Below are 14,998 nucleotides of genomic sequence, written 5' to 3'. Positions count from 1 at the left end.
TTGCACGGGAGCAACCACACAGTGCCTGCGTAGGATGCGTTCCGGGGGATTCGAGGGCGGAGAGCCTTCATGAACTCGGGACAGTGAGTCCACCTGAATGTTTGTACTGCCTGGTCTACATATTACTGTGAAATGGAATCTGGTGAAGAAGAGAGCCCAATGGGCTTGTCTAGGAGTGAAACATCGGGCCTTCTGGAGATATTCTAGGTTCCTGTGATCTGTTAGAACCACGAAGGGGTGCACAGCTCCTTCAAGCCAGTGCTGCCACTCTTCAAGGGACAGTTTGATGGCTAGGAGCTTACGGTTACCTATGTCATAATTCTGTTCTGTCTTAGTTCACTTTCAGGAAAAGTATGTACATGGATAGAGTTTCAGTGGATCTCCTTGTCTTTGGGACAGAACTGTCCCTACCTCCATCATGGGGGCATCCACCTCAACTACGCAGGGTTGGGTCAGGGTGGTGGAGAACGGGTGCCGATGTGAACCGCTCCATCAAGGCATCAAAGGCCTTCCGTGTAGGTTCAGTCCAGGTGAGGTGAGTACTCTTACCGGCGTTGAGTGCTGTGAGCAGGCCCACCGTTGACTTGAGGACACAGCACAGCTAACAGTAAATAAGAAAAAAGGACAGCTGGTACTGCAGTGGTTAGAACTGCTGGTACATGATTTATACACAGGCCTTGTGGCTCCATACCTGCAGCTCTCTCTCTGTCCTTCTCCCTGCCCCTGTGCTGCACAAACAGCTCATCTGGACATTTGAGTGGCCCCTCTGCTGTCAGTCCACCATAGGAAACGAGTACCTTAACATGTTCATCTCATCTTTATTTGTATGTTACAAATACCAATGTGTTTCAGAACAATTTCCATTTAAACTTAATTTCAATTTAAACCTTGCTTGGTCTGGTAACCTGTAGCCCTACTCTATATTGTGGTCCATCATCCCTTGAGCAGGATAATTGGTCCTGGTTGAGTTCCTCTTCTCGAACCTGAGTCCTGGCTGCTGTGAGAGTCTGAGCTGTTCCCTGGTAGCTATGACAGTAATACCTGAAGTCAACTTTATTGTCATTCCACTGCAGGTGAGTTACACATAGAGAGGAATGAAATTCCATTTCTCCTGGAGACACTAGAGACAGTCCTAGAAACAGTGGTGTGAGCTGCAGGAGCACAGTAAGTAAGTAGAGGGACAGTGTGTGCTCAGAAGGTATCTGTTCAAGTAGATTTTAGGAGGGTAATTCCCAACTTTGCCGCAAGGATCCAGTTTTTGTGCAGCGTGTTATTTTGCTTCACAGTGACATGTGCCTTCGTACAAAGTGCCATGCGTCACCTTCAGGTGACTTGTGCAGTCTTCTCTTTTGTAGATGTGTGTGTGTGTGTGGTTCTTCTCTGCTCTTCCTTTACAGCGTAAATAAAGTAATGCTTTTTGAGACATTTTATTATGAGGCATTTAAAACAATATGTGGTGACTGGTTAATTTGAGTTTTTCGGAAAACTGGCTTCTCTGTGTAACATGGTTTCCCAAATCCCAGTTTCCACATCCAGTGACAAAAACACAGGCTGCTTTTCTCCAAAGTGACGTACATCTCATAGAAAATACAATGTGTGCATCACCTTAGGAGAAAGAAACACTTAGATGCAGATGTGTTACTCTTAAATATGGTTAGTTTCCTTCACCATATGCACCAATGTTCATCACACAAGTATCTACATAAAACTTTACCAGAATATTGACGATTCCTTATCACCTTCCTAGTAGTTTTTTTTTTTTGAGATACATATATGATACATTGCAGGAGGAGCTGTGTAAAGGACTGATCCGAGCATGATCACGAGCATTTATACCTTTCATGAACTTAAGAGATGATTGGCAAAGTGAGTCTGGAAGAGATGAGCTTTAAGAGGCTTTAAGAAAGCCCTGCAGCATCTCTACTTTCTCCAAGGGTTGAGGAAAGCCCATCTCCCATCCTCCATCCTCACGACATTCTAAGAGATGATTGGCAAAGTGAGTCTGGAAGAGATGAGCTTTAAGAGGCTTTAAGAAAGCCCTGCAGCATCTCTACTTTCTCCAAGGGTTGAGGAAAGCCCATCTCCCATCCTCCATCCTCACGACATTCTACAGAGGGACAATTGAGAGCAACACCGTGCAGCTGCATCACTGCTTGGTTTGGTAATTGCACTGTTTTGGATAGCAAGACCCTACAGCAGATAGTGAGGGCAGATGAGAAGATCATTGGGGTCTCAGTTCCCTCCATCACAGACATTTGCACCACGTGCTGCATCTGCAAAGCCGCCAGCATTGTGGATGAACCCACACACCCCTCACAACAGCTCTTCACTCTCCTGCCATCTGGATAAAGGTACCGAAGCATTTGGACCCTCAAGGCCAGACTGCATAACAGTTTCTTCCCCCAAGTCATCAGACTTTTCAATACCCAAGGACTGGACTGACACCAACACACACACACACACACACACACACACACACACACCTGTACTCAACTGAACACCATTCCACTCCCTTTTGCAATTATGTTAACATTTTTACAGCATTTATTATGATATTGTAATATATTGTCTTTTATGGTGTGGTGGCGTGGCTGGTTTGGTTGGTGCTTGTTGTGTGGTGGGTCTGGGGTTCAAGCCCTGCTTGGGGTTTCTTGTGACAGACTGGTGTACCATCCTGGGTGTGTGCACTGCGTTGCTGGGTGGGCTCTGGCTTGCCATGACCCAGCTTGGGACAAGCGACTTCAGCCACTGTGTGTGTGTGTGTGTGTGTGTGTGTGTGTGTGTGTGTGTGTGTGTGTGTGTGTGTATACTATACCACTTATATATGGTTGAAATGACAGTCTTGACATTGACTTATATTTTATCATAAAATATCCAAAGACTCAAAAAATATTTTATCATTGTAATTCCTTTGTGCTTTTGGAGAGAAACACATCATTTACATTAAACTCTGTTTAGGATCACTGACAGTCCTGTCCTTCTGTTTTTCTGTTGTCCATAAGGTTGGAAAATGACTCAATTCAACAACATTTAGAAAAACTTGGAAAATATACTAATAGCATCACTATGAATACCGTGGTACTTTACCGGACTGTAAGGTCGTGCTCATCACTGCATGGCTCACAGTGTGTGTTACATGTATTTGCATAGAGAAGCACTTTGCATGGGCAGCACATGCTTCAGTGCTCTGGGACTCTTTATAGTCCTCAGAGTTGGACACTTCATGACTGACAGCTGTCCTTCATGGGAGTAAAACTCAAAACAACAATGATGAGTTCTATCAGTGTCTTCATCTCTGCACTTACACTTCTACTCTTCATCCAAGGTAAGTTTTAAAGCAATATTATTAAGATATGTGTGCAACTATTTTCTGTGTGTGCATTAAGAAATCACATTTATTACATTGTATTAAATTACAAAATTATTTACTCTTAGGTTCATTATAAATTTTTGTTTTCTTTCAGGTTCCAAAGGACAAATAACTGTGACTCAGAGTCCTGCAGTGAAAGCTGTTCTACCAGGACAGACAGTCAGTATGAGCTGTAAAACCAGTACTGCTGTGTATAAGTACAACAACGACTATTTAGCCTGGTACCTACAGAAACCTGGAGAAGCTCCTAAACTCCTCATATATGATGCTAACCGTTCTGGGATTCCAGATCAATTCAGTGGCAGTGGATCTGGGTCTGACTTCACTCTGACCATCAGTGGAGTCCAGGCTGAAGATGCAGGACATTATTACTGTCAGAGTTTTCACTACCCTAATAGTGTCTATGTGTTCACACAGTGTTATAGAGTCGTACAAAAACACTGTACAGTTACTGCACTGCTGCACCTGGGATCCCCTGCAGCTTCTGAGAAGCAAAGTGGTTTAAAACATTTCATGATTATTATACTTAGTGTTATTATGTTTACAGAAATGTATGAACTGTACTTTGTTAGTCTCTTTGTACCCTGAATTCAACCATTAGTCTTCCTGACATAAATTAGAACATGGCACTTTATAGAGAAAAATTTCTGGACATATGGACTGTGTTTGAATTGAAAACTGACTTAGATTTCAGGATTGACTATAACATTTTCCTGAACACCACAGTCCTCCATTAGGACAACTTGTTATTAATGATGAAATGAATGTATTTAATTTTAAAATAAATTGATGCATAAATTACTTTTATTCAAAATGCGAAGTATTGGTGTACTTCGTACATACATAAATACATGTGTTTGTTTGTTTTTTCTGAATTTCCAGGTAACGTCTTTCATGAGATTTCATCAATGTTGACAATGTGAACCCCTCAGGAATTCACATAATGATGTGATTTCACAGAACACATTATGTGAGGAACAGGCAAAAATCCACGAGAGCCTCCTCAATGTCCTGCTTTCTCCCAGAGAGTTCAAAATACTCCAAAATCCTGAAAATATCACCTGCAATAAAACACACTGATAGAATTTGCACAGAAATGTAGTTCAAGCAGGGGGTGTGGTGGCGCAGTGGCGCAGTAGGTTGGACCGCAGTCCTGCTCTCCGGTGGGTCTGGGGTTCGAGTCCCGCTTGGGGTGCCTTGTGACAGACTGGCGTCCCGTCCTGGGTGTGTCCCCTTCCCCCTCTGGCCTTACGCCCTGTGTTGCCGGGTAGGCTCCGGTTCCCCGTGACCCCGTAAGGGACAAGCGGTTCTGAAAGTGTGTGTGTGTGTGTGTGTGTGTGTGTGTAGTTCAAGCAGGGGGTGCGGTGGCGCAGTAGGTTGGATCACAGTCCTGTTCTCCAGTGGGTCTGGGGTTTGAGTCCCCCTTGGGGTGCCTCGCGACGGACTGGCGTCCCGTCCTGGGTGTGTCCCCTCCGGCGTTACGCCCTGTGTTGCTGGGTAGGCTCTGGTTCCCCGCAACCCTATATGGGACAAGAGATTCTGAAAGTGTGTGTGTGTATTTCAAGCACTCAGTCTAGACACTGTTTCTGTAAATATCTCTGATCGTTCAGTTTCATCAACTACATGAAATTTGATCAAATTTGTGAAGGAAGAAGAACAAGAAGAGCTAAGAATTAAACTTATATTGTGTACAGAGTCAAACAGAGCAGATAAATCCAACACTCTGGTGCATTTATTCATTCAGCCCATATTTTAGATTTCATTTAACAGAACAGCGATTGAGAATTTATTTCCTCTTGACAATTTTTCAAAGCACTTATTATATTTCAGAATGTTCATTTTGTTGTGATTACAAATGATGCATCATTTAAACATCCAAACTTGGGTTTGGGACCATGACAATCCTGTAGTTCAGGTGTCGACCAAAACTATAAAATATATCTCCATCTCTTTCTGGACAGTCATTCATACAGTGAACTTCACATTTAAATAACACAACTAATGTGTTCAGTGTCCGTTGGAGAAGAAACACTTATTCTGACTTGAGGAAACAGCACAGCTAACAGTCCAATAGAGTGGGATCTACACACTTCAGCGACTAACAATAAATAAGAGAAAGAGACAGCTGATAGTGCCATGGTTAGAACTGCTGTCTTTAGACCCACAGGTTTCAGGTTTGAATCTCATCTCCAGCTGTAGAACTCTAGTGCAAGTGACTTACCCTGAATTTCTCCAGTAAAATTTGTTTGCTGTATAAATGGGTAAATAATTGTAACCCTAACACTGTACTTCACTTTGGAGAAAAGTAGCACCAAAATGAGAAAATGTCAAAAGAATGGAAAACCACTTAATTTCACAACATGAACTCCGTACAGTTACTGAAACGCTGCACCTCGGACCCCCTGCAGCTGCTGTGGGGGATGATCACTATTTTACAACCTGGAAAAACACATGAAGAGAAACAGTCATTACCTGTCACTCACAGGGTGTTGTAAGTGTTACAAGGTGACTTACACTGCTAGATACACTACTTACAATGGGTCACTCATCCATACATCAGTGAAACACACTCTCTCTGTGTCACTCACACACTATGGGGGAACCTGAACAGCATGTCTTTGGACACTGAGGGGAAACCAGAGCACCTCATGGAAACCCACACAGACACAGGGAGAACATGCAGACTCCACAGAGACTGAGCAAGGATCAAACCCACGATCTCTCGTACCATGCAGTCACTGTGAGACAGCAGCGCTACTCGCTGTGCCATCATGATGTGTGATTTACACACAGACCTTGTGGCTCCATACATGCAGCTCCCTCTCAGTCCTTCTCCCTGCCCCTGTGCTGCACAAACAGCTCATCTGGACATTTGAGTGGCCTCTCTGCTGTCAGTCCACCATAGGAAATGAGTACCTTGACATTTTCATCTCACACCTCATTACTACTCGTCTTTAGGTGGACAGATTACATTTTATAATTTTACATTGACATTTAGCTGATGTTTTTCTCCAAAGCAACTTACCATGTTACGCTACTTGAAATGATTTATACAGCTGGGTCATTTTGCTTACTGTTAGAAATTTGGAATTTTTATACATAAATCTGTGACACAGTGTATAATGTGCAGTGACAATGTGAACAGCAGAACAGTCAGTAAACCTACAGTTTTCTTTTTCTAAACCGACATTTAGTGTAATAAAGTGAAATGAAATCGTTCCCCCCACCATAAAGGGACAGAAACCCAGGAACTAAAAAAGCAAAACCAACATAATCAACCAACCCAATACCATTAATCACAGTAAATTATAAACAGACAAAGAGACAGATCATACAGGCTACTTATCAAAATGCTTTTGAACACACCGCAAATGTGTATCAGTGTGTGTTACATGTATTTGCATAGAGAAGCACTTTGCATGGGCAGCACATGCTTTGAGATTACTTTTACATTTATTTATTGAGATGGTGCTTTTCTCCAGAGCAGCTTATAAGTTTATTTCCTCATTTTTACAGCACAACAATTTTTACTTGAACAATTTAGAGTAAGTATTTTGTTCTGAAAGTACTCAAGCCATGAGCAGGATTAAAACCTGCATCCTTTGGATCCAAAACCAGCTCTTCTATTCACTAAGCTCGAACGATCCAGAGCATTTTTCTTGTAATAAGTGTCATGGCTGATGTACACATGACCTCCAAGTGATCACCTGAGGTCCTGCTCTAGTTCAGATGATAAAATACAACACACCTGTGTTACATCACTGGAGATTCAAACGTGCAACCTTTGGGTAAAAAGCAACAGGTCTTCAAGTCAAGTTCAAGTTGCTTTTTATTCTTTTTCCTCTATACAGTTTGTGTATAGTGGAAAGAAGTGTCCTTTCTTCGGAGACCATGGTGCAACTCAGAACATAGCACAAGACAATAAATAAATATACAAGACAGGACGTGTGTATGGTTGCGAGCTGTAGGCAGTTGGGGTGTAGTGTAGTGCTGAGTCAATCGTTTGACGGAGTCAGGTGAGTGGTGGGAAGCAGCTCAGTGTTCAGTCTTACCACTACACTACCGGTCACCCAGTGGTGTTTTTTTGTTTAACCTGGAGGAACACAAAACAATGGTCTTGAAGTGTAATTCCCTCATTTCTATAACCATAAATGTCTTTTCATGTTTAATTTCCTCTGTCATATATTGCTGGGGGGGATGCAGTGGCGCAGTGGCGCAGTGGGTTGAACCAGGTCCTACTCTCTGGTGGGGCTAGGGTTCGAGTTCTGCTTGGGGTGCTTGCAGCGGACTGGCGTCCCATCCTGGGTGTGTCCCCTCCCCCTCCAGCCTTACGCCCTGTGTTGCCACGTTAGGCTCTGGCTCCCCGCAACCCTGTACGGGACAAGCGGTTCAGGCAACATATTACCAGTATATGTCATACACTCACCATCTGAAACCACTTGTCCCATATGGAGTTGCAGGGAGAACGGGGAGGACACCCTTTCTCTCTTCGGCAAGTGTGGAGCGATGATGCTGGCGAGTCCTGGCGACTCTCTCTGCGGTCCAGAGGCCCGCTAGCTGTTCGGCTCGCATAGCTTATGGGAACAACGGAGTGAAAACGACATTTTTCGTGCCAGTAAGCACCAAAAAAAAAAAAAAAAAACTTACAATATAGGGACAAAAAAAACATCACATTACAAAACCATAACCTTCTCAATATTTATACAACTATTTTACACCCATAACTTTACACACCAAATACACAAACATGAGAACAGATTACGTAGGGGCTACACAGTAAGTAAGAAAAAAGGACAGCTGGTAGTGCAGTGATTAGAAGTGCTGTCTTTAGACCCAAAGGTTGCAGGTTTGAATCTCATCTCCAGCTGTAGTACCCTTGTGGAAGCTGCTTACCCTGAATTGTGTCGTTGACCCATGAGCAACACCTGGTGCCACTTAGGAAGCTGCCAATAAATGGCAACCGTGGAATGTGGTGATCAGTTGTGTTTTCTGTTATTACCTATAGAGGGCAGAAGTGTTCGGTAAGTACAGGAAGGATACAGAGGCGGCAAGGAAGCGGATTTAGCGGAGATACTGAAAAGTACATGGTTGTGAGAACCCCGCGTGAACATTAAAGGAGGCTACGTGCCAGTTAACATCATTCTCTGTGTGTTTATTGAGTAAACACAACATGGTACCAGGAGTGCTCTGAGCAGCTGACAAACGCGAGGAATACGATGGATGCTGTTAAACCACCGGAGTCCTTGAAACTAACCGGGAACGTCGACAGCAGCTGGCGGGCGTTCAAGCACCAGCAATTCTCGCTGTACATGCGGGCGGTTGGGCTGGATAACAAGACGGATGCACGAAAGATTGCGTTGCTTCTGACAGTGGCTGGACCTCAGGCACTAGATGTCTATAACAACACCTTCACATGATTCGCAACACCTGGGCATGGAGAGGATTTTGAGGAAGTCGTCAGGAAATTTGACGAGCACTGCTCGCCCAAGAAAAATGAGACGTACGAGAGGTACTATGTGTTCTGCTCGCGCGTTCAGATTCAAGGAGAAAGCTTCGGCTCTTTCTTAACTGACCTGAAGCTAAAAGCGAAAACGTGCAACTTTGGTGTTTTGACTGATTCGCTGATTAGGGATCAAATTGTCTTTGGCGTTCACGAGAAGAAAGTGAGGGAAAGACTGCTTAGGGAAGTGGAGCTGACGTTAGATGATGCTGTCAAGATTTGTCATGCGAGTGAACTTGCTTTGCTGCATTCGAAAACTTTCGGTGACAAAGTGGGCGCTGCTGTTGCTGACAGTCCAGCAATCTGCGCTGTCACTCCACAAATGAAAAAAGCAAAGTGAACGATCCACGCCGAGGACAGGGACTGAGGCATTCAGTTGTAAAAGATGTGGTTCGGTGCATCAACCCAGACGATGCCCGGCTTATGGGAAGCAATGTGCAAAATGCAAAGGTATGAACCACTTTGCCAAACAATGTTTCTCAAAGAGGGGGTGCGGTGGCGCAGTGGGTTGGACCACGGTCCTGCTCTCCGGTGGGTCTGGGGTTCGAGTCCCGCTTGGGGTGCCTTGCGACGGACTGGCGTCCCGTCCTTGGTGTGTCCCCTCCCCCTCCAGCCTTACGCCCTGAGTTGCCGGGTTAGGCTCCGGTTCCCCGTGACCCCGTATGGGACAAGCGGTTCTGAAAATGTGTGTGTGTGTGTGTGTGTGTTTCTCAAAGAAGAATAAGTCGAAGTCAACAACAAATGCACATGCTGTGGAAGAGACGGAATTGTCAGAGACTTTCTTTGTGTGAATGATCAACGGTGATACAGAAAATGTTCGGCAAAGCAATGAGACTGAAGAAGAAAATGTCTCAAAGGTGGACAGTGTGTCTGGGGATAAATGGATTGTGTCATTAGAAATAAATGGATCCATTGTCTCACTGAAACTTGATACTGGAGCTAAGGCCAATCTGATAAGCACAATTGACATAAGGGAGATGAAAATTAGACCTCACATTCGGAAAAGTCCAGTGTCGCTTAAAGCTTACAATGGGCAGGACATAAAGACTCAAGGTGTGTGTAGACTCAAAGTATGTGTAAAGAGCAAAATTCATCGCCTTGTCTTTGTTGTAGTCACAGATGACCATCACTCCCTTCTTGGTGACAAAGCTTGTGAGGAGTTAGGATTGGTCAAACGAGTGTATTGCATCAATAGTCATGATGTAGCATTGGCACAACAAGGAACTGCAAATGATATTGTCTGCAGATTTGAAGATGTTTTCAAGGGGCTGGGAGCTCTACCATTCACTTACAAAATTCAGCTTAAAGATAATGCTCAGTCTGTGATACATGCTCCAAGAAGAGTCTCAGCACCACTGAAAGATAAACTAAAAAAGGAGCTTGACAGGATGACGGCTCTGGGAGTTATAAAGAAAGTGCAGGAACCCACAGACTGGGTGAACTCCATGGTTTGTGTGAAAAAGCAGAATGGTGATTTGAGGGTATGCATGGATCCTCGAGATTTAAATGCGAATATAAAAAAAGAACATTACCAGATTCCAAAGCGTGAGGAGATTACCAGTGAGATGGCTGGTGCTAAGTATTTCAGCAAACTTGATGCTTCTCAAGGGTTCTGGCAATTAAAACTTCACGAGGACAGCACCAAATACTGCACATTCAACTCACCATTTGGATGCTATTCCTTCCTACGACTCCCCATTGGCATAATATCAGCATCTGAAATCTTTCATCGTGCCATGGAGCACATCATTGAAGGGCTTAGTGGAGTTCGTGGGTATGTTGATGACATAGTGGTATGGGGATCATCATTACAGGAGCACAATGAAAGGCTTCTGAAGCTACTTCTAAGAATTCGGGAATATGGACTTCGACTCAACAAAGCCAAGTGTCAGTTTGGTGTAACTGAAATTACCTTTCTGGGCGACAAGTTGTCAGGACATGGTGTAGGGCCTGATAGAAGTAAAATACAGGCAATCCTTGACAGGCCGAGTCCAGTGGATAAGAAAGGTGCGCTGCGGATCATGGGGATGGTGAACTTTGTTGGTAAATTCATTCCAAATCTCTCCACAAAAACAGCTAGACTCAGGGAACTGCTGAGTCACAAAAACGAGTTTCGATGGACAAGCAAGCATGAGGAAGAATGAAATATCCTCAAGTCAACGTTAACAACGGCACCAGTTCTTGTATACTTTGATGCATCCAAGAAGATCAAAATCTCCACAGATGCATCAAAATACGGGCTAGGCGCGGTCTTGCTCCAAGAAGAGGCTCACGGCTGGAAACCAGTAGCTTATGCCTCTAGAACAATGGCACAATCTGAAAGCCGATATGCTCAGATAGAGAAAGAGTGCCTGAGACTTGTGTTTGGATTTGAGAGATTTCATGACTACGTGTATGGTTTACCATCATTCACTGCTGAAACAGATCACAAGCCTTTAATAGCAATCATTCGAAAGAATCTGAATGAGATGTCTCCACGCATTCAGCATCTAATGATGAGACTGCAGCGTTATGACTTTGAACTAGTGTACACTCCACAGTGTACATTGTCTTAGCTGATGCATTGTCTTGCGCACCATCAGCATGCAAATTGCATGAAGTGAGCTCTACTGAAGTTGATGTGGACATGCATGTGAATCTTGTTGTGGAAAGCCTTCCAGTGTCTGATCAGAAGTCCAAGCAAATAGCTGAAGAGATGAGAAAAGATCCAATTCTGCAGACGGTGATTACAAATTTGAACAACGGATGGGTCAAGAGTTCATGTCCACAGTTCTACAATGTTCGAGCCAAGCTCAGTGTAGCAAATGGTCTTCTGTTGAGACGAAACAGAATTGTAATTCACGAGGTCCTGAGACAGGAAATGCTTTGCAGGATCCATGAAGGACATCTTGGAATAGAGAAATGCAAGAGAAGATCAAGGGATGCAATATATTGGCCTGGGATGAATGCTGACATTGAGAAAATGGTCAGTACATGTGAAATTTGTCTCAAGCATCAGAACAAGCAGGCGAGAGAGCCCTTGGTCACAGTGGACTTACGTAAGTATCCATGGCAGAAGGTGGGTACTGATCTGTTCCATTTCAATGGGAAGGACTACCTTTTGGTAGTGGACTATTTTTCCAGTTACCCTGAGATAGCACTGATGTCCAATTCTTCAAGTGCATGTGTGATACAGCACATGAAATCCGTTTTCTCCAGGCATGGCATTCCGACCGTAGTGATGAGTGACAATGGTCCTTGTTACAGTTCAAGTGAGTTTCAGGACTTTGCTGCTCACTATGATTTCCAGCATGTGACTTCAAGTCCACAGTTTCCTCAGTCCAATGGGAAGGCGGAGAAAGGAGTGCACATTGTGAATTGCTCAAGAAGGCGTCAGAGAGCAAATCAGATCCATATTTAGCTCTTCTGAGTTATTGCGCATCGCCTCTGGAACATGGTGCATCTCCTGCAGAACCTTTGATGGGTCGCAAAATCAGAACAACACTTGCTTACAGAGGTGACATGAAGCAAGATGTAATAAAGGACATCACAAGGAAACAAAAAGCGCTACAAAAGAGACAGAAGACAAACTACGAGAAAAATACCAAAAGTCTGGAACCGTTATCAAAGTATTCAAACCACTGGGACAGGAAAGCTGTTGTGCTGGAAGAAGTGAATCCAAGATCATACATGGTTAGAGCAGAAAATGGACAGGTCTTCGGGAGGAATCGTGGGAGTCTTCTCAAGACACAAGAAACAAGCCAACCATTGGATGATCATCAGAGAGAAGAGGTTCAAGCCTCATCACAGGATCAAGTGCCTTTGAGCACACAGGCTTCCTCGTCCATAGCACTTGGCAATGATCACTCTGCCGGGACGAGTGATCCTCCTGTACTAAGAAGATCACTGCGAACCATAAAGAAACCCGACAGACTCAATTTGTAGATGCCTGTTTTCTGTGGCATTTGTGTATATAGAATATGTATAATTTTGAAATTTCATGGTTTCTGTAACACTTGGCTATCTGTTGTAATATAGTATGTCTTTGTTCTGTTTATCTAGGTTTCTACTTTCAAAGGAAAGGGGATGTGGTGATCAGTTGTGTTTTCTGTTATTACCTATAGAGGGCAGAAGTGTTCGGTAAGTACAGGAAGGATACGGAGGCGGCAAGGAAGCGGATTTAGCGGAGATACTGAAAAGTACATGGTTGTGAGAACCCAGCGTGAACATTAAACGAGGCTACGTGCCAGTTAACAATATCATTCTCTGTGTGTTTATTGAGTAAACACAACATGGAGGTTCTCAGATTATGGAACCTCTGCAAAGATCTGCTGCTGCAGTCCTTTGTGTGGGCTTCCTAAGTCTCTTGTTGCTCTGGATTCCTTGACTTTGTCCTGTTTCAGGACAATGAGTATTGTGTTCTCCATTGTATGATGTTTGCCCATTGGCTCACCTTTGCCTGCTCCTTGAAACATTAAAACCTGGAACCTGGGCTCTGCATTTGTGTCCTCTGCATCTCTGTCTCAGAGCCCATGTGAGAAGTTGCTCTAGCAAAATTTCTCTGTTGTATGCAGTAAAGGGGTAAATAACTATAACTTGAACAGTGTAAGTCATGTTGGAGAAAAATAGCAGCTAAATGAAAAAATGCCAAAAGGATGGAAAACCACTTAATTTGACAACATGAAAACTAAAGTTGCTGAAGTGCTGTACCTTAGACCCCCTGCAGCTACTGTCAGGGGTGATCATAATTTTACAAACTGGAAAAGCACATGAACAGAAACGGTCTTTAACTGTCACTCACAGAGTGTTATAAGTGCTGCTGTTCTCTGGAATATAAATTACTGACAGTGTCTCACATCCAGTGTTTGGTGTCCAGCTGCCCTTCATTGAGTTCTCAGCATGTGGAAAATGGCCTCGAACAGACATTTACTGTAAAAAAGTGAAATTAAATTGCAAAAACACACACACACACACACACACACACACACACACACACACACACACACACACACACATTTTCAGAACCGCTTGTCCCTTACGGGGTCACGGGGAACCGGAGCCTACCCGGCAACACAGGGCGTAAGGCCGGAGGGGGAAGGGGACACACCCAGGACGGGACGCCAGTCCGCCGCAAGGCACCCCAAGCGGGACTTGAACCCCAGACCCACCGAAGAGCAGGACTGCGGTCCAACCCACTGCGCCACCGCACCCCCTATTGCAAAAACAAAAGAATCAAAAAACTCCATACAATTAATCAGAGTAAATTAAAAACAGACGGAAACAGATCATACATGGACTTATAAAAACGTTTTTGAACCCACTGAAAATGTCTAACAGTATGCGTTTGATGTATTTGCATAGAGAAGCACTTTGCATGGGCAGCACATGCTTCAGTGCTCGGGGACTGTTTATAGTCCTCAGAGTTGGACACTTCATGACTGACAGCTGTCCTTCATGGGAGTAAAACTCAAAACAACGATGATGAGTTCTATCAGTGTCTTCATCTTTGCACTTACACTTCTGCTCTGTATCCAAGGTAAGTTTGAAAATAAGATTATTCGGATATGTGTGCAATTATGTATGCATTAAAAATTATGAGATCTTACATTTATTATTAAACTTTTTTCTTCTTTCAGAATCCAAAGGACAAATAACTGTGACTCAAAGTCCTGCAGTGAAAGCTGTTCTACCAGGACAGACAGTCAGTATGAGCTGTAAAACCAGTACTGCTGTGTATAACAACAACCAGTTATACTGGTACCTACAGAAACCTGGAGAAGCTCCTAAACTCCTCATCTATCTTGCTACAACCCGTGCGTCTGGGATTCCAGATCGATTCAGTGGCAGTGGATCTGGGTCTGACTTCACTCTGACCATCAGTGGAGTCCAGGCTGAAGATGCAGGACATTATTACTGTCAGAGTTGGCACTACATCAGTAGCAGCTATGTGTTCACACAGTGTTATAGAGCCGTACAAAAACCTCCTCAGTCACACTTTACAGTTACTGCACTGCTGGGCTTGAAGAGGAAGGAAATAATGTCACACAGTCTATAGACACTGTTACAACAGAAGTACTTTACGTGACTGTTTCTAGCAAATTTTATGACATGAAAAACTCATAATTTACCAGCCATATTTCTTAAGAACA

Source organism: Scleropages formosus, chromosome 6 (assembly GCF_900964775.1).
Source record: "Scleropages formosus chromosome 6, fSclFor1.1, whole genome shotgun sequence".
Taxonomy (NCBI): Eukaryota; Metazoa; Chordata; class Actinopteri; order Osteoglossiformes; family Osteoglossidae; genus Scleropages; species Scleropages formosus.
This window is presented reverse-complemented; position numbering follows the sequence as displayed.